This window comes from Falco punctatus, assembly GCF_963210335.1.
Source record: "Falco punctatus genome assembly, chromosome: 4".
NCBI lineage: Eukaryota > Metazoa > Chordata > Aves > Falconiformes > Falconidae > Falco > Falco punctatus.
Window position 1 is genome coordinate 21,674,931 of NC_137583.1, and position 20,421 is coordinate 21,695,351.

The 20,421-nt window shown below is 42.3% G+C and overlaps 1 long non-coding RNA gene across 3 annotated transcripts in view; it reads right to left on the reverse strand.

Moving 5' to 3' along the window:
• Positions 1 to 2,841: 2,841 nt before the first annotated feature.
• The window catches only part of LOC308062792, a 46,642-nt gene continuing 29,062 nt past the window's right edge, over positions 2,842 to 20,421 (reverse strand). Inside the window, exons 3-4 of one of the 3 annotated variants that reach the window (XR_013927698.1) lie at positions 4,443 to 4,988; positions 2,842 to 3,920 (exon numbers count right to left, since the gene is read on the reverse strand). This is a non-coding gene — a long non-coding RNA (uncharacterized lncRNA). Of the gene's footprint in view, positions 4,989 to 20,421 lie in introns of all 3 variants that reach the window. The other 2 variants (XR_013927697.1, XR_013927699.1) reach the window with 2 other exon arrangements.

The window sequence follows — 20,421 nt, forward strand, 5'->3', positions numbered from 1 at the left end:
TTTTTTCCCAAAAAAATGCAATTCTGCTGTTTGAACTCAGTAAAAGACTCAAGCTTCTTCTCTCCTAATGAACAAAGCAACATTCATGAGTGCAGTAGAAGCTGTGTGCAGCCAGAACTTTTCCTGGTCTTACACAGGCAATTTCTCTAAGACTTTTCCTATTTTTTTTTTCCCGATATATAGAAAAATAGAGATGTAAAGAAAAGAACATATTAGCTATTTTTATCACTGAAGCCATTTTGGTCAAAACTGACTTTTTAGAGATGAAAATTCAGCAATCTAGATACAGATGGATAAGGAACAGGCTGTTTCCTATCCCACAGCAATTCTTTATGTCTTGAGATGTCAACAACCTTATCATACCTATTGGGAATGAAGCAGTGCTCAGAAATAAGAGGAAAACAGAGTTCTTCCAAAGAATCACAGCTTTATGGTTGAGATACTTAATCAAGGTCACCAGAATTGTACCAAATGCAGGTAGAGGGATTTCAGGAAGCCATTTATTTCATTTGACCCTATTTGCAATAGGATTAACCACATCATACCTGTCCTTAGAAATTTCCAGTGATAGAGATACCACAGTTTTAGAATGGAAATAATTGTTTTGCTTAATGGACTTCCCTGTTAAAATGTGTAGGTTTGGTTGGTTGTTTTTTTTTTTTTTTTTTTCCTTCTCTCTCCTGGCATGTCCTGCATCTTTTTCCCAGATATTTCTGTGGCAGAGTGGGGAATTGGTTGCTTTTGGTGAAGTCTGCCAGTCATGCCTTAACAGGTCTTCCCTATTTACACCATAGCAATACCAGCTTTATCATTAGAAATGTTGCTTAAAATTGTCAAAATTGGTCAAATTCTCCACTGGGACTTGGCTTCTTTCCTGCTTAGTATTTGGTGGAAATCCTGCAGGGAACTTCTCATGGTGTTTTAGATCTGGAAACCATTTGTGAGCACAGCAGAACAGGGACAGGTAAGAGCAGGACAAGTGGATTCACCACTTCAGTTCATGAAATCTTAAGAAAGAGGTAGTTTAAAAGAAAAAAGGACTCCACTCAGTTCGCTGTGAGAAGCCTGCCCAGGGAGCAGCGCAGGGTGCCGTGGTGGTGCCCATCCTGGGAGGTGTTTTCCCAGCTGGAGTGCTCCCCTGCGCGGCTGCCGGCACCGGGCATGGCACTGAACAGCACTCTTTCTGTCTCCTAAGAAATTCTGCTTTTACCAGGTGGATTCTGGCAGACTCTGATATTTGTGACTTGATGTAGTGCTTTTTCTTTAAAATATAGGCTCATTTAAACTAATAAAAAAATCAGGGTTTTTTTTCTGACTGATGTGTGACCCTCTGAAGCATATTCCTGTGGGTGCTCTGATTCCTGCCTCTTTGTAAGCATCTATTAAATCAATTGCTTGATTTAGGTCTGCATTTATATACATGTATATATACTTTAAAAAAATATGAAGGGGACACACATACGTATATATCAGTATACGTATACAGAGGTTTGATTATTTAAATTCCTTTCTGACAATCTTTTCTGTTCATTATAATATAATCTTTAGGACCTATTTTTTACATCCAACCATATGGCGCTGTGATGGATGGCTGAGCTGTTTGCGTTGTTCACAGTTTACCATATATGTGTTGCAGATTTTGTTTTACATATAAAGATATGTCTGTGCGGAGGCAGGGGAGAGCTCCTTGCTGGTGCCTTCCTGGATGCCACTTTGTGGCCTAGGACCTGCCGGAGGGATGGGGACAACTTCTGCTGGGACAGCCAGGGAAGGAAGGCAGCCTGGGAGCGATGGGGGAGATGGGGGAGATCCTTGGGAAAAGCTCCTGGTGTGTTGGCACAAGGGCACAGGCTTGTGCAGATGGGATGGAAGGGAGATGGCTTTTGCAGCGCCTGGGATGAACACTGTGGGGCTGGTTCAACCTAGAAGCCATGAGACCTGCTGGATGGCAAAGCAGGGCTAGCAGGGAATGACCCATTTGGTGTGGGGTGGACTGGCAGGGGTGAGGATTCGCCCCACTCAGTGGCCTGGATTTTCTTTGGTTAAAGAATTCCTATTTGGAAAATAAGCAGTTTTCTGTGTCTGGCCCAAAGACGTTCCTGTGCATTTATCAGGAGTTGCTCAGGAGCTGTGTCCCCTCTCGAGCATCTGATAAATGCCATCGCTTGTTACCGCGTCTGCTGCCCCGAGTCGTCCTCCTGTGTCCTCCACAAATCACCATGACGTGAGTGAGCCCAGAGCCCGCACCCTGGTCACCCGGGTGCTGACCAGCCCTTGTATAAAGAATTTCTGTGATCACATGCAAACAAAACCCTAATCTAACATCGACCACATTACTGAGGGGTGATGAATGGGCGTTAAGCAGAGCCCTCTGAGCTGGGAGGGAAAATACCGCCTGCTGCGCTGTGAGCCGCTTGCTCCTCACTGCGCTCTCTTTTTAAGACAGCTAATACCTGAAAGAACATAAAAGGGACAATCTTTCAACTTTGAAAAATGGACCAGCAAGAAATGTTCTCAGGCAATATTTAGAGTGTGGGATTGGACAGCATCTCCTTTCCTTCTCAGCTTCCCTGCCTGAGATGTGGCCATAGCACAGCCTGTTGCTAGAACAGCTGAGCTGGAGGGATACAAAGGGTTCCCATACTGAAACTGCAATGCCTCTGTTTAATTTGATGTAATAAAGAGGGGTTTTGTCTTTCTCTCCTAACATAGCTGCGAGTCTTCACATATATATGAACATTCTGTAATTGCATCATCATGTAAGGTATCAGTCTACAACGATAGTTAAATCCCACATATCTCTGTAGGAATAAGGTTTTCCCAGGCAGAAAAGATCGCTACATAGATTGCTCATCTTGCCTAACACTTTTTTTTTTTTTTTAATGTGAAAAAGATGCTGCCAGTTTTACAACTTTACAAATTTTTTCACCCTAAAGGATGGTGGAGCCAGGACTCTTCAGCCAGTGCTCAAAGCCTGGATCCCTGGCTCCCAAAATCTCCACTGACCCCACAAAGTGCTCCTAGCTCGGCACTGCCCAAGTGTGCCCCGAGCAGAAAATGGAAGGATGTATTTAAAGCGAAGCAAAGCCCATGGGCTGAACCCACCACAAAGGGCAAACCAGGGTGGGAACAGCTCTCTGCAGCGAGTTTCCTTGTGCAAGAAGGAAAATCTCCATTGATGCAAGTGGCCGCTGTGGCCCCGGAGCCAGAGCCCCTCCCAGGTCTCACTGCTTCAGCCACGGCAAAATACCGTGCAAGGGTTGCGTGGAGCTCGCTGCATTAAACCACAGAGCCATCATAGAAGAGATCGAGATCTTTTCACATGCAGAGGTGCATGCACCATATCACCGTACAACATATAACAGCGTGAGAAAGTGAAAGAATATAGATAATTCTTTGTCCATCAATCACTGTGGAATTTTATATGTAGTCATATTCCAAGGAGATATGTAGGTCTGCTGTAGCACGACTGAGGTAGAATAAACTGGCAGAAACCCCCAGTGTGGTTGTCCGCAGAACCAGCTAATAGTATTAGAAAATTTTGCATGCAAAAATTCTCAGCGATACTGAGCACATTTACAGCAGATCATGTCAGGGCCTGTTGCTACAGGTTAATGCTTAGGAAATAAATTGTAAGCAGTATTAATGTTTAAAAGTTGCAGTGTGGTTAAGTATATATTATTTAGCCTTTTGTGCATGTATTTCATCATGCTCAGCTGAGTGCTACTACCTTGCTGCCTACTGCGAAGGCAGAGCATCGCTCTCCGTGGCCCTTCCCAGCCCCTCCTGCACTGCAGCAGCGCCACATCACTGAGATACCACTGAGATGGGGAGCAGCGGTGGCCATGGGAAACTCTGGGGTGGGGATGATCATCTGATGCTCGGGAGGACTGCACCCGGCACCTGTAGTCTGATCCCAGCTGGAAGAGCTTTGTTGACATGTAATAAGAACTTCAGTACCATTTATTTTAATAGTACTATATTATAATACTAGATATAGTATATATAGTATATATAGTGTTATATATAATCTATATAATACTATAGATTTCTCTATAAAAGTAATGTATTACTATATACTAACAGTATAATAATGTCTCTAATTTCAATATAATAATATAAATTTATATATAATGCTATATCCTACACACATATGGTTTCCATACCATCCTCCATGGGTGAGGAGGGACCGCAGTAATACACTGCATGTGCCTAAGGCAGCACATGGATATCAGGGAGAGGTCAAAACTGAAATACTCCACGTAAAGGTTCAAACCACCACAATAATATAAACCGTTGTTTTGGGAGAAGCTGCACAGGTTTATCCTTTCCTTGAGTACTGTGCAGGCCACAGCTGTTGCAGGAGAAGCATGATGGAAAAGGGAAGAAGGACCGGAGTGACCGGGCCAGATGAGACGAACCACCACAAGACCCTTACAAACCGTGGATCTCGGTTTCTCTGAGAAGTTCCCTCCTCCTCATGTTGCTTCCCCTTGTCTCTTGTCGTCTGTCAAGAAGGGGTTTGCAGTGAGTGCCACTGCGGCTGGAGCTGATGCCCATGGTGGGTTACACCTGCTCGGATCCAAGCTGCACTCGCTCGGCAGTGCGTGTGGCTGCCTTACCACGCCTTCAGCTGAGAGCAGGCAGCGGGAACTTCAAACTTGTTAACAAAGCATTTGTGCATCCTGTTAGAGAAAGGAAATGCCTCACAGCATGTTTTAGACATCAAGCAGAGCAGGCCTGCTCAGCAGGCACAGACAGTGCTCCAGATGAAGGAAATAAATGTTTTGTTTATGACAGATTTCATGTTTTATTCCCAAGGTTCGGAAGTAAATTACGACAAAAATGCAAACAGAACCTGCAATATTTGCTTCAGCATTATTCATCCTGCAAGTTGGGAGCTGCAGATCAGCATGTGAAAGTCAGCTGTTAAAATACAAGGCTTCCCCAGTCTCTTTTACGCTGGTGTAAACCTGGAGTAACTTTCACTGAAACCAACAGAGTGTAAAACTGTTGTGAGAATCAGTACTATCTCCTCTACCTATACGTCAGTGAAACTATTTGCTTAAAGTGTTCATAGACACTGCTATCATAAATAGCTTATTTTCTTACACATTAAATAGATCAAAGGTATCCAGAGTAATTTCCTGGCATGACTAAAATAAACATGTATATTTATTGCCACATAACTTACAGGAGTCACACTCTCATTGAATCTGAATCCAAAGATAGTGATTGATTTTTTCTTGGTTTAATAAAAGGAATCAGTGCTCTATGAAAACATGCATTCATTTTATTTGATTGACATCTTCAATTTTGGATATATATTCTAACTAATGGAATGTATATTACAATACATGAATCAATTATATTTGTTCAGTTGTCAGGTTTGTAAAGTGAGAACAGTTTGAATTATATATGATCCAGCTGTCTATATATTACATTGTCTTAATAGACAATACTACCATCAATACATTTGTTTTAATGAGGAGCTTATCAGCATACAGAGCTCATATCTCATCTTCTTTTATTTACTGAAGCAATAGAGTTTTATCCATGTACCTCAAATTATAATCTTCCTCACTTCAAGACCAGGAGAGGAATATGGCTGATGAATGACGATTTGCTGGCGTAATTAACATCCCTGTTATTACTGAAATCACTGGTTTACAGTCATTAATATTTATACAATTGTAACAGAGTATTTTGTCTTGTATTTTAGACAGTTTTCTCAAAATGCTCCAGTCTTAAATGATGGGTTAATTCCTGAAATTATTTCAGTATGGACTTGACTTAAAGCACAAAAGCAATCATCCTGAGAATATAATTCAGCAAAGGAACAGGCTTTTAAGGAATCGAGTCTATGGAAAATATTGCCAACTTCTATTTGCTATAATTTCTTCATTTTTCAACCTTTCTTATAATTTAGCATTTTGATAATTATTAAGTTTTTATAAACCATGATCTAATGAAACAAGAATTGGCTGCAAAACTCATTAGAAAAACATACTTAAAGAATTTGGGATTCCCTATCAAAAGAGGCAAATACATCAAATGGGATTCTGTAGGAATAATATTTTTTTTTTAATGGCCTCGGATGACTGAATAGAAAACTTTCTTATGAAATTTGTGAACTTGGAGGAACTGGGAGTTCATACTAGTACATATTAGCCTGCAGAAAAGGTAAATGCGGTGTACTTCATGTCCGTGAAAGGCGTAACACAAGGAAGTCATGTTACATCCTGAAATTCTGTTTAGATATACCAGGAAAAGGCTGCTTTCCAGAAATGGGCAGTAGAGCGATGGGATGGACAGTGTGTGCAGGTGCTGGGCTGTCCTTTGTGGGAGGTCTTCAAGAGCAAGGTATGCTGTTCAGAAATGGCTTTGATATAGTGAAGCTCATACTTGTTAGCGCAGCCTTAATTTTCTGAAATTCTGTTATGACCTCTATGTATTTACTATACTTCCTTAATATTTTCTTGCAGTTTATATTAACTTACATTTTTATTTTGCAAATAGGGAAACTGGTAAGAACATTATGAAGCGGTCCAAGAAACTTTTCCAAGCAGCCGGTAAGTTCTCAGTTTTCTTATTTTAGTTATTTCAGATTTGGAGAGGATTTAAGGAACTGAATTTGAAGGAAATAGGATGAGTATCTGTTTGTCTGACAAGTAAGTTTAGAAACAGCATGGAAAGTCCTGAACAGGAAAAGAAGCTTGACTTGCTTTGGGTTTTTTTTCCAGTGTTTTAAAAAGACTGCACAGAAATTCTGACAAACTCTCTTTGATGCAGTCTCACCTGGTACCTGGGTTTTCATTTAGAGGTGGAAACCTCCTGAGCATAAAACGCACGTGGCACTGTCAGTGGGCTTATCTGGAAGAATTTGACCTTTATCCTTTCAAACTGGAAAGTTTCTCTCTGCTTATCTGACCCGATCCCTGTTTTTCATTGTCATGTTGTCTCAGTTCCCTAATGGTGCTTGGAGCAGTGCTGCTCTGCTCAACCAGGACCTCCCAACAGGAATACAAAGAGTTTTAAGTGATCGAATACTAAAAAGTAAATAATTTTTTGCTAGTCTACTGAATTCATACACATTTGAGTCGAAACCAGGAAAAGATGTTTTTCCGTACTACACCACAGTGTACCATGTAACAAGATTTGACAGAAATGTTTTCTTTTCTGCTCAATTTTAAGGAATCAGGGAATGCAGGCAGTGAGACTTACCTGCTCTTTGGGAATATAGGATGCAGCATCATCCTGTGCTGCTGGAAATGAACTTTTGCAAAGCACACGTGCTTTGTTGGAGAAAACGCCAGAGCACACATTGCAGAGCAGGGAGCAGCCTAGAGCTCCCAGTGCCCCCAGTGCGTGGGCACAGCCATGGCTCTGCCGTCGCAGACCAGACCAGCTCCGAAGGGTCTTTCTGTTTCTGTTGGGTCAGTGATCTGGGAGCAAAAAGTGAGCAAGATAATGGACTATAGCAGGTGCTGATGACTTACTATGGTCTACTGAGTAAAGAACACCATTTCGGCAAACAGGCAAACCAGAATAGATGCTGACCTGATGAACTAAAACCTAATCAAGACAAAGATCATATAGCACTTCTTGCTCCTAAAAAAATCAGCGACCAAAAAAAGAAATCTTTTCTTAGTCCTCAGGCTGGAGCTACACATGAGCTTGCACTCACTCCCATGTTGTAATCGCTTTGTATATACACAAATGTCACTAAATCAATCAAGAACATTAAGCAGAGATTGTAACAGTGTTCTCAATGGGTCTGGTAACAACTAAAACAAACAGGATCATTTCAAGAGTATAAACCTTCATGCCTCCGGGTATTAAACAACCTCTAATTAGCAGCAGTAAGGAAGGGTAAGAAATACTGCGAGCATGTTACCTTGCAACTGTCTGCTGGGGACCCTGGCAGTGCATTGTTCCAGTGTTCTGGCCTCCTTGGCAGAAAGGATGGGACAGCGTGGTGCTCGGCTACTTCCTAATTCCTGTGCTCTGAACCAAATCTGGAACCATTTTTCTGACTGTGAGGAAATGGCTGCATTGCAAGTTAAGCCAGATTCAGAACCATGCGGCTCGCCCATGACGGGTGCTGGTAACAGGCAGGATGGGGGCTGCAGTCCTGCCTCCGTGGCGCTTGCTCAGTTCATTGAATACCTTCACATGTACAGTATCGTATATACTCTGTGCTCTCTTTCCACCTATAGGCAGCTACCATGGACCTTCCTGCCCTGTGCTCTCAGGAAGGTCCATGGTACTGTGCCACCATCCACGCTCTTCAGCTCTGCTGGAAGTCTAAGAAAATGTGCTTTTCTTAGGCACAGGCTGCTGTCTGAATTCAGCCTTCTCTGTGGCCATGAATGTTAATTTACACACGTGAGGGGATTATGCGACTGATTTCAAAGCTCTTCCTAGACCTCCGAGTGCCCAAGAGAACTGAAGTAGTGTTTGTGGAGGAGAAAATATACAGAAATTATACCAGAAATTCCTTTTTTGTAATATTGACACTTTTTCACATAGGCTGTGTGTGCTCACAAACAGAAGAGAAACATGTATATGTCTTCAGATTGAAGTTTTTTCCACTAATGTGATGTTCTTGACAGTATTCTCAGGATACTAATTTGTTACTTTTAATAATTCTTTGTCCACATGAGAACAGACATATACCACACACACACAGAGTGCTCACTTTCATAAAATATTTATGAATCATTATTGGCATTAGGGATATCTGAAGCCAAAATTTGTAGGAGACAATTTTGTAGCAAATGAAATTATGGAATATTTATTCATCTAGTAAGATGCCCTGAGTGTGTGTCTCCAGCAGAATTAGGGAGTTATTTATTTATGAGCTGGTCCTCTATTCTCTTCCTTAAAGAGAAATCATGGAACAGGTTGAACAGGATGTTTGTTTACAAATTGGCCAGAGAGCATTGTTCTCAGTTTGATTTGCAATGACTAATGAGCAACATAATTTTTAATCATAGGTTTTCAAGCCTGACACACTGACAAGCACATACTGCATGTGTTACATTCGGCATGGCATAATGCAGGCAGCTGTGTATGCTAACAAGAGAACAAAAGCAGTGTGAAAAAGATCAATGTGTCAGGAGAGAATAAGACTTTTCTAGCAAGCAAGCTGCGATGTAAACATTTTTCATTGTAGGACTTCCTAGGGCATGTTTTCCTGCACACAGAAAAGCCGAATCCTGGGTTCGGGACACAGAGGAAAGGGGCAGAAGGAAATCAGTTTGTCTGCACTAATGAATCAAAGGCCGGCAGTCACCAGGGACAAATAGAGCATGAGATCTCAGGATCAGAAGTTCTTGAGGACAGCTCCTGAGACACCACAGACTGTACATCAGGGAAGGCTGGAAGCAAGCTGATGTTGACAAAGCTTTTAAATTTATCTGCCCACTCACTGGTAGTTCACCATGAAAGGTGCTCATTCATTTTCCCACCTTCTACAAATAGGACCATGTTTTAACCCAGCTTTATCCTCTTCCTCTGCTCCCCTGTGCCAAACCATCCCAGGGGAGACCCGGGAACTCCCCTGCTCCCCCCCGCAGTCTTGACAGAGGATGAGACTCTTTTTCTCTAAATGCAATGACGTCAAGGAGCTTTGAAACCTTGTCTTTCCCTCAAAATCTGGCAAGAGCAAAAATAACTATCTCCCAAGTCCAAAGAAGGATTTTCAAAGGACAGGGAAGGAAAAGGATTATCCTGGGCACCAAAATATATCCTCAGCAGGAACAAGTGCCAAATTCAGCAGCAGCTCTGCTGTGTGTAGCTCATCCTGCCTTCCCTGCCTGGCTGCGCGGAAGTTCAGAGATCCCCTCTGCACATGCCTGACGTGATGCTCAAAGTGTTATTATTCCCTTAATAACAATATACACATATATGTACACACACACTATTATTCCTTGGTTTGAGTGATCATAAAGGTAGGTTTCTCTAACACCCAGTTGTTAACGCAGCCCTCGCAGACAAGCTATTTTGGCTTAAAAGTGGTTTTCATCCACTTTTTCCTAGTAACAAAGAGCCTCTTTAAAGTGAAGATGACTCTTACAGCACTGGAGATATTAACACATGTTGTTGATGCAACCCCTTTAACACTTCTAAGAATTTAATTTTAATTAATTACTTTGTACTGAGAATGGAGAAAGTGTGAAGTGGATCACCTGCTTTTACGGGGAGGAAGAGCAAAGTTCAAGATCTTGAAAGACTTAGTGAGAGGGAAAACAGGACTGCTGCGTTTTCTGCTTCTGATTTAGGGCTGAAAGATACTTTGCATTAGATTATCAACTTGTTTTGCATTTTAATCTACATAAATCCCATCAACACGTGCCAAGTACTACCAGAAACGTGCTTCTGTGCCGCCACTTCTCTGACCATGTATTGCAGGAAAGGCTGGATGGAATGTTGGTTTATAAAACAAAGATTATAGAATAACGACCCAGGACTCAGCCAGGCGCCTTTATAAGACAAGGCGAAAGGTGTACCAGCTAAACTCTGTGTTTATAAAGAGGCTGGGCTTCTTCATTTTAGAAGTGCTTGGGTAGCTTTAATGGAGAAGGACTCTAATGATTTTTGACACGTGTTAATGGTGTGTGTCACGTTCTTTATATTTTCATAATGACATATCTAATTTCCGATGGCATGTGTCACATTGCATATGTTTGTTAAATATAGGTCACAAGCTAAAAATATGCACAATATTAGCAAAATATATATGTTAACAATTGCATATATCTCCCTCACTGCAGCAACCTCAGCTGATCATAAATCTGATTCTGGAGGGTTTTCTAAAACTCAGTGGCAACATGTTTTTTAAAGCCCTGCCTTAAAAGATGGTGGCAAAATGTGAGGCTTTGGTGGAGTTGGTGTTGCTGAGAAAAAGGAATAATTCTTTCTCGCTGGAGGTTATTCTTAGAGATGGTGCCTCTCCCTGTGTAAGAAAGCTGAAAAATGCTGACAGGGTAATGTGGTAGTCATTGATTTATACGATTTGGCAAAAGCCAGAAACGGCACCTCTGGGGAGAAAGGGCAACAGGAGAGACACATTTCAGGCTATCATTGAAAAATGGCTGCTCAGCATTACGGCTGTGACCTTCTGCCACTCGAGGTGTACAGCTGATATTATTCTTCTTCAGGGAGGAGCACAGGTGATAAGTAACCACTCTCTAGGTCCCACGATTCACATAAAAGCTTGTGATATGAAAGCCAGAGCCCCTGGAGAGGCAGCAGGTGACTGCCCCTGTGGTAGTTGTTCTCTCACCAATTAACTGTTGCTTTCTGGCCAGGAGGTGATGGGCATGTAGCTACAAGTCAGCCTTGCACACAGGGTCTAGTCCAGACATTTCCAACATTCGGATTTCATGCTCTGGCTCAACAGCCCAATCTGACATGAAATCTTGCTGATCTTGATAAGCCTTTTTCCTTTGAAAAGAACTCACATAAGGAATAAATAGGTCTTACGTAGTCCCTAGACACAAGTTATCAGGAGAGTGGTGGCCAGCTATGTTTTTTAATAAGACACTATCTTATTGTCTTAGGGAAAGATTTTAGCGACACTTTTTTTGCCAATTACAGAAAGGGAACAAGGTTGCAATGCTTTTCCTGTGTTTAAATGTTAGTCTTGTTACTCACAACTGGTTTTATTAGTTAAATAAAACTATAAGGACTGTTCTAATAGCACCCTTCTCCGGCACTTGCCAGGTCAAGCTGCAGTACTGGTGTGAGCTGAATGATGCTGCTGGTGTGTGCATGAGGTAAATGGGACTAAGGCTTGCTGTTGCTAGCTAAGGAGAAATAGATACTCTAACAAGACTTACTAACAAGTCTTAATGAGAATTGAATATGATAAATATATAAACGCCAAAAGTCACACGATTGAGGTAGATATATATATATAGAGATGGATATACATGCCCAGTTCAGCTAAGCTTTGAATGAAGGAAACATGATAAGAGATTGAATGGAAAGTCATTTTATACTAGTTGGAGCCTATCTAATCCCACTTTAATATGGTGGTCAACAATTTTAAAGGACGTGGTGGAATTGCATTTGTTAGATACAGCTGAGCCTTCAAGGGCTTCTGCACTTCCACTTTGATTCCACCAGAAATGAGGCATCAGGGGAAAAAAGCCAAGAAACTTCCTTAGCTTGGTAACTTAACTCCAAAAGCATTTCTAAGTCACAAATCCTTAAAAAACAGCCCCCCTCATGTGACCTACTTCTCCCTGTGAATGCACCACTACAGGTTTGGCAGACACCTCCTGTTTTCCTCCTTCTGATAATTTTTATGTGTAGCATAGGGATTAGGCTTTGCTTTCCCATCCAACAGCTTCACCGGAGATGTTCCAATTTTGTCTCCCTCCTCCTGCAACCTCTGCCAGCTCCTCATGTTTGCCCCAGTTGCGAACCTGCTGTGGAACAAGCATTTTTCCGTGAGCGTACACCAGCCTTTGAGAGAGAAATTTGATGACCAAGGATTGCTGCAACAAAGGCAATTAGATGTCTGCTGCATATGCATTAAATAGACTATATAATCCTGAAATGAAGATGTTACTAGGAACAGCCCATGAGGATGCTGAGCTAGAGGAAGCATGACAATAGATAATTTCAAATCCAGCCAAGCTTGAAAGAGGTGTGTTTTCCTCCTTCCCTGAAGTTAAGAGTGAGCTATAAAATCCCCTGACTTGAACGAGCAACACCCACTTTCTCTCTGTCCTATCCTTAGTTTTACACCACTCATCAGAGATAACATTGTTCATCTTTGGGAGATAACAATTATTCACCAGCTAACAAAAGAGAGAGAGAGAAAATGTCTGCACGATGAGGAAACAGTAACTGTCCAATTCAGCCCTATTTCTGCAGCAGATAACATCACAGTGCCACCACAGTAAGAAAAGCAATAGATCGCTGAAAAGAAATCAGAGTTGCATCTTCTACGTTATTGCACTGATACTATGAAATTCTATTTTAATTCAAGATATTGCCAATTTTTCCCATTAAAGGTCAAGTGATTTAAACAGCAAAATACTGAAGACACTGAAGTTTTAAAATATTTTTTTGGCTTTCATAAGAGTCAGATGGCTCATATTTCATGTCTATCAGATAAGGTTATCCATGATACCAACACCTGAAACTAAAAAGCAAATTTTTCTTTGAGTGAAGTTATCCCCTAACCTGTAACACCCAGGTCTGGTCGTGAGGTTTGCAGGAACATTCATGCTTTCTGTTTGTAAGAGGACTATTCATTTCAGAGCCCAAAGGTAGAAGATGAAATTCTGTCTCATCCCACCATCAGGTTCCAGAAATCTCTTTCTATTGGCATCAGAGTATGAACTCTACAAAATCCCTGATCTTTATGGCTGGAAAACTTGGTTCTGATTGAAATGAGAATCCCTCCAAAAGACCACCCACGAGACAAGGTGATTTCAAGCTTAAGAGTTTGGCTTCAACAGTGTTAATAGATCAGTTTTCCTGATCTCCAGCCTGAAGGCTTTGCTGAAGTCCCACTGGAGCTGATACCCTACAGGAGCAGAGAGGCAAAGAAAGTTTTGGGGTCCATAGGTCTTAACACAGTATGTTCACAGGAGGACTGAGGGGTACTGTTGGTATTGCCAACACTAATATGGTGAAACATCACATAAAATAATAAATTGGAGCCATAAAATGGGCTTTCTGTTATAAGAAAGTCCCATGGAGTATCCTGAGGAGCTGAAACACTCACTGTTAAAGATTCATGGCTGAGATTCCCTGCTGAATTCTAGGGAATTATTTTTAAAATCTGAGAGGGAGAGGATTAACAACCAAAGAAACTGGTTTCCACACACTGCTTCTCTTTCCACCTTTTTCGAGTCTTGTTTCTCCAGAATGTGTGGGACCTCTACATGAAGGTGGAGGGGCTTATTTACCCCTACATTTGTCCTAGCTACAGCCTGACTTCTGAAGGACATTTTCATAAGAGTTTACAGAAAAAAACCATGAAGTTGTATTTTACCCAGATCAGAGATATGTCATGTTCTTCACTTACCCTTCCGTTGAAAAGACCCATTTACTTATCCTTCGCCGAAAAATGGGATGTGCAGTGTTCAGCAGAGTGAGCACTGAAAACCTGATGTAGTTTGTGAGTAAAGGAGGTTTCAATGCATCTTTTAAATACCTCAGGAATGTTACTAATATCCTGAAGTGATGAACACATAAAAGACAGATAGGTGCTCCCACATTTAATATTATGAGCATATTGCAATGCCTACAATTCTCTTTGTGAAGTGAAACAAAGTGGCTGCTCATGTAAAGGAAGTGGTGAGGTGATTGAGTATAGCTAGGAAAAGAAATCATTGAGAATTTGGCTAGCAAGTGGAAGAAATGATCCAGTCACCTGGACCACGAATACCTGGTGTTTTGACAAAGATCAAGAACTCTGGAATTTGCTTCAAATATCTCCTGGAATGTTTTGGGCATGTTAGATCTACATTTTGCTGCACTTCTCACAAATCATGTTTTGCTTGTAAAGCAGATAGATGGAAGAGGAGGCTCCCTATCTCAGAGCTGTTGCCATGGGCTTTACTCACCTACAGAGAGAGTTGCTGCAGCTGGAATGGGGCCGTTGGGCCGATGCAAGAGGAACACAGGCCACAGCATGGTGGTGGTAAACCTGTGCGGGAAAGAGCAGGGTAACAGTCTCAGTTTGTCCCTGGCTGGTGTGTGTTTCCGTGGAGCACCTGGGCCATCACTGCCATCCTGCCACCTTCCTCCTACGCCAACTCCAGCACCTGCGGAGGAGCCTGGCGGGCAGCCTGGGGCAGCTCACCGCCACGTCCTGCGCCATGCCCCTACCACCTGTGTTACAGCAGCAGCGTCTGCAGGCCCCAGGGACCGCTGGGCTGCTTGCTGGGCGACATGGCACGGTGTCGCTGTACAGTCTGAAATGAAGGCTTTCTTCCGGCTTAAGTAACGAGGGGCTGGGGCTGTCCCAGCTCCTCAGCAGGGGTACAGGGGGTGTTAGGACAGCAGCAGCCACTCTGTACCTCTGAACCTCACCTCCTGCTGCCATGGATGGCTACGGTGTGTAATTCCTTCCCTTACAAAAAAGCATCTCATTACTAAGGCTCCCTGAGCATCAGCAGATGACAACACCAAATATCCAGAACTGCCACTGGGTGAGGTGTGACTCCCAAATACCCGTACTGAAATCATTTGCGCTAACATATAATAGACATTTCAGTTTTCAGCAGTTAGGCATCAGCTTATACCTTGCTTTTTCCTGAAACTATTGTGCAATTTGTATGTTGGATATTCTTTGGTTTATGTCAATAATGTAGAAACAGAGAGCATTGCTTTAAGGAACCGCACACACACACAACACAACAGCAAATAAGATAAAAAAGAACAATGTGAACTGTAAGAGGCCTGGAAACCCTGAGGTTTTATTTTATTATAGGGCTATCAACACAAACAAAAAATAAATTATTTTGGAAGTTCAAATATTGAACTTAGGAGGAAAATCAAAAGTGCTTTCCCTGCTGTTCTTTTCAATATTCACTTCATGTTTTATTTGGAAGTTAGATTCATCTCCACTCTAAGATGCACTCTACTTTTATCTTAAGTATTGCTATTTCCAAAGGAACAAAGAATATTTCTTATCAGCATCTTCCGGCTGGACTTCCTAATGCATTTGATTTCCAGCTATTAACCTAGGAGCCCTATATTCACAATCACTTTGTGGTTTTTAAGATCCTACAGGTTTAGAAGGGTATGGATATCCTTATAAAGATTATTACTTTATTTTCTACTTAACAATGTTTGCCAATATCCTCTTGGCTCGTGGCTAAAAGATGACTAGAAGATGAGCAAGTCAGACCTCTGCACATCTACATGTTCCTCTTGCACCATTATTTGTTTTCAATGAACCCCTCAAAAACCATAGTTTCAAGAGTTGCTTAGGTTATTTTAAGGCAGAATTATCACACTGTTGTCCTCTGCTCATCAGAAACATTCACACGGAGTTAGTAAAGCATTCCCAGGAAAGTAATTGCAAGAATCATCTCAAACCTCTCTCTAAAAACTGATTTGGAAGTAAAAACTCTCCTTCCAGGTTCTCTTAAATTAGTTGGCCAGGTTCTGTTGTCACAACTGAAATCTGCTGAAATTAGCAGTCTCATTGCAAGGTTGCTGTGGAGGCGGGGTGGGAGTCAAACCGAACCCCTTGGGTTGGGGGGGGGGGGGGGGGGTAGGGGTATGTTCCGCCAGACCAGGAGCTGGGTTTTAGGAGCGTAATGCATGGCGAGGCCAGCACACAGCCCGGTTTCCCCCACTCTCCACAACAGCCCCTCTGTGCTTCTGTTAACTTTAGTTAACACTAGAATATTTCAAGTAAAATTCAGTAAAGACTGGTTTTCTATCACAGGCTAATTTACATCTTATTTCAAATTATTTGCAAAGTTTATGATAAACTTTCAAATCACGTCGCAGTGTTTTATTTCAGCTGGTAACCACCCATTTAACAGAATGACATTCCTTTGATTTTTAATGAGAATTAGGATCAGATTTGCAGGATTGTTTTACTATCTAAACTCATAAGCAGTTGGCTGGCATTTTTCATTGAAAACTGTGTGGTTTATTCTTGCTACATATTTTTTATGAGAGTTTTGCAGATAATCCATTTAACATGGATGGGAAATGTGCGTTCAAAAAATTAGTCTTCAAGTAATAACCTAAAGTTTGTCTGATTCAAGTTATATGCAACACTAAATACCTTCCCAAGCACATGGCCCTTTTTGCAGCAAAGCATTGCAGATATACTTAGCTTTAATCGCACTTCTAAAGCTCTCTGATTTCAATGGGATTTAAGTGTGTGCTTGAAGGTAAGCCTGTGACTAAATGGTGTCTTGTACCAAGCTTCTAACCCGTGTGCATGAGCAAGGATCTCAAAAGAATAACATGTTTTTCCTTGATCCAAATAAATTAAGGAAAAAAAAATATTCTTCCCAATACGTTTGATTCAACAATAAAGTACCCACAATAAAACACTGTGTACAGTACCAGTCCTCTAGACTGTGAATATCCTTGTTGTAAGCAGACTGAAATGATATCAGAAAATAACTTCCCTTTGTAGCAGTTCGCCCCTTGCAGCTGCCAAGATGCAGCTGTCTGGTCGGAAAAACGTATTTCCACACTGTGCTCCTGCAAGCTGGATTCAGCCACCAGCTTGATGCTCATATTATTCCCATAAAATCCCTCCCTCCAGAGCATTATGCTCTGGCATTATGATTTATTGCTCACATTTCTCGGAATAAAAAAAAAAAAAAAGGAAATATCACCCTATTAATTGCTTTCTTCTACACCTACACTCAAATATCTATGGGCTAAAGAAACTTTGTGTTACAGAAGGCTGTCTATTGAAACACACACACCAAATACATATATTTGTGCTTTGAGGAGGTTTCTGTGTCCCTACTATTTGATGCAGGGTTTTGGATTAAATTTTGGATTGTTTCCCAACAAATATCTTCATAATTACTTAGCAAATTTTGGATTCAAGGCAAATCTTGAAATTGGACCTCAAGTACCCTCAGGCTTAATTTAGACGGCACGTATTGAAACTGGCACAATTCCAATTAGCTTATTAGTTTTATAGATTTGAATTCTCTTAGCATGATATTGGAAATAACACAAAGTTTCACACCTAACAGCATTCCTGGCTAGATATAGTCAATCAAGTCATTGTTTGCATTTAAAACTGTTATAAAAGTCTGCATTTTCTAGTTCCAAATCCTGTGCATTTGTGCCTTTTGTGCATACTTTGCATGAACTCCCTATGCACAGTCATGTGAAGATTAAGCTTAAATCAATGAGAAAAATATGTGAAACATCTGGAAGCATTCATATTTCCACAAAAATACTTTATCTGCACAACCCATTATGTTGAAACCACAGGAAAAGTAATTTACCTCTACAGCTATAAAGTCTATACGGTTATAGAATCTTATCAAATAAGAGCGCATTGTCTTGTCTATGGAAATTCTGTAAGCAGTCCATAATTATTTACGATAATTTACTGTTATTACCATTTACAATAGAAAAATAACGAATATTCGAGGTTAATTACATTATGTCTAATTTACTGTTGCTAAATATAGACTGGCCTACAATGAATGCTGAACGGTAGGAAGTTGAGATCCAGAAGGGGGAATTATTTCAGCACATCTGATTTCTGCTGTTCTTGGCACCGTGTTTAGCCAAGACAGGAACCCTGGGTGACTGCACACACATCGTCCTTTGTTTTGCTGACAAAACAACCCCCCTTCTGGCGCCAACCCCCCCCCCCCCCCCCCCGCCCCAGCAGCCTGCCCCGGGTTTCTCTCTCCGTGCAGGGTTTGGTCCTTTGGGGTTTTGTGGCTCTCGGGGGGACTCCTGAGCCCCTGCGGGCGGCTGTATGCTCCCTGCAGGTGCCTGTGAGCCTCCAGCAGCCAAGATTTTGTGGGTTTGTGCTCAATTTATTTATGTCGGCGATTTACACTGATGTTTCAAATGATGCAACCACTTTTCAGAAACATGCTTTGGAATATGTTAGGAGCATCTCAGCAGGTGCCATGCAGAGCACTGCGGGTGGGGACTTCTCCCCCCTCTGCACTCCCAAGGTGCATCCTGGGCAAACCCACCGGATTTGTTTCACTGCTGGGAGTCAATGCCCTCCCACGGGGCTCGCTCCTGGAGGCTCCATCACTCCTCATTGCTCTGATTTCAGTATCACCTTCCAGGAGCAGTGGCAGATGAAGGGCTAGCCATGCCAGCAGCTGTGCAAGCACAAAACTACAGGGAAGCATCTCTTTGACCTAAAAAGCTTATATCTAGACATCAGCACCCAATACACAGTGACTGGAAGCAAAGGGAAGTGCAGAGGTAAATTGACTGACAGTATAGCACACTGGATGCCTAACCAGGAGTCTGCTTCTCTCTTACTGAAGTGCAAAACAAACTGTATATCCTTAGCAGAGCTAAATGAAGCACCATAATATTCAGCACAACTCTCATTTAAACCTGCCTTCACCAGGTTTTTCTGAAAAAGTATTTTCTCCTCTGCTTGGTGCCTTTCTCTTAAAATTTTATTCTATATGCAGAGGCTTTTTTCCAATGCATGTGGTTTCTCATAGCTATTGAGGATGCAGTAATTTGATTCACACACAAAATCCTTTTCCTAACTGTACAGGAGCATTAGCAGCATGGGCAAGTTGGAAACTCGAGTTTGTGCTTGGTTCCTGTCAGAAGCCACATTCCAAGCGAGCCCGAAATTTGTTCCCTAGAATTTGCAGGTAGAAATAAATCTGCTTTCACCTGTGTGTACAGAAAAATCCTCCCAAATCCACACAGCTGGCTCCTCTGCACAGCCTGTGCCTGGTTATGAATGGCTTCCCCTGCGCCAGCTGCACTGCTGAAAATATTCTCAGTGTGCTGCCATAAGATTAGTGGACACTTTACCCAGTCTGTGAACTCCAGATAAATCCCAGAACAGCAGCAGGAAGAAAGCAACATAAGCTCAAGCAGAAGGTCTCCATTTATTGGAAATCCGCATACTGTATGCTTGAACGGCTCCAGGGTAACAAACCGCTATACCTGCCTCGCCGTATATGCAAGATCAGAGAAGCAGATGCTGCCCTGGCCTCTATCCATTGCATTTGTGTTGCTCTGCTGATCTGTGGTTATTTGTGCCCCAATTATGTTGCTACATTTATTTATTCCTCTTTAATTCCATCACTTGTGTGTGGTTTCTAGATGTGTCATGTCTGGAAAAAAGCTAGATATGGGGATTACGTATTCTGTCATTTTTCAGGGTTTCCAGTTCATTTATTCCCATTATAGAAAGCTGAAATGTCTGCTTTTAGCAGCGATACAGGTCATAACTTGCTTGGCCATGTCACCCGGCTGAGACCTGCTGCCGGTGTAGCTGGGCTTTGTGGCCAGCCCAGAGGCAGACTAGGGTAAACCCAGACGTCCCGAACATCAGAGGCGTCCGAACTTCGGAGCAGCCTAGTCAGGCTGCAGCAGCTCCCTGCTGGGGGCAGAGCTGTGACCTGTGCTGGGGAGCCTTCACCAGAAAGAAACCAGCCTGGCTTGGAGGAGGGTGCTTTGTCATCAAGGTTTCTGGGGGTAATGGAGGCTCTCCTTCTATTCCCAAGGCTTCGCATCATTATGCTGCCAGGAGAAACACCCCAAGCACAGGGAAAAGCTGCAGCACCAGAACTCCTTCAGCGCTGGTGCCTGCCAGGCCCTGGGGATGGCCACCCAACAGGGTCTAGACATGAGGTGCAGCCTGAGCAGCCCCAGGGCATGGGCAGTGCTGTCCCTACACATCCTCAGAGACCCCCGGGAGGTTTCAGAGCAAATACTGATGAAGCCAGT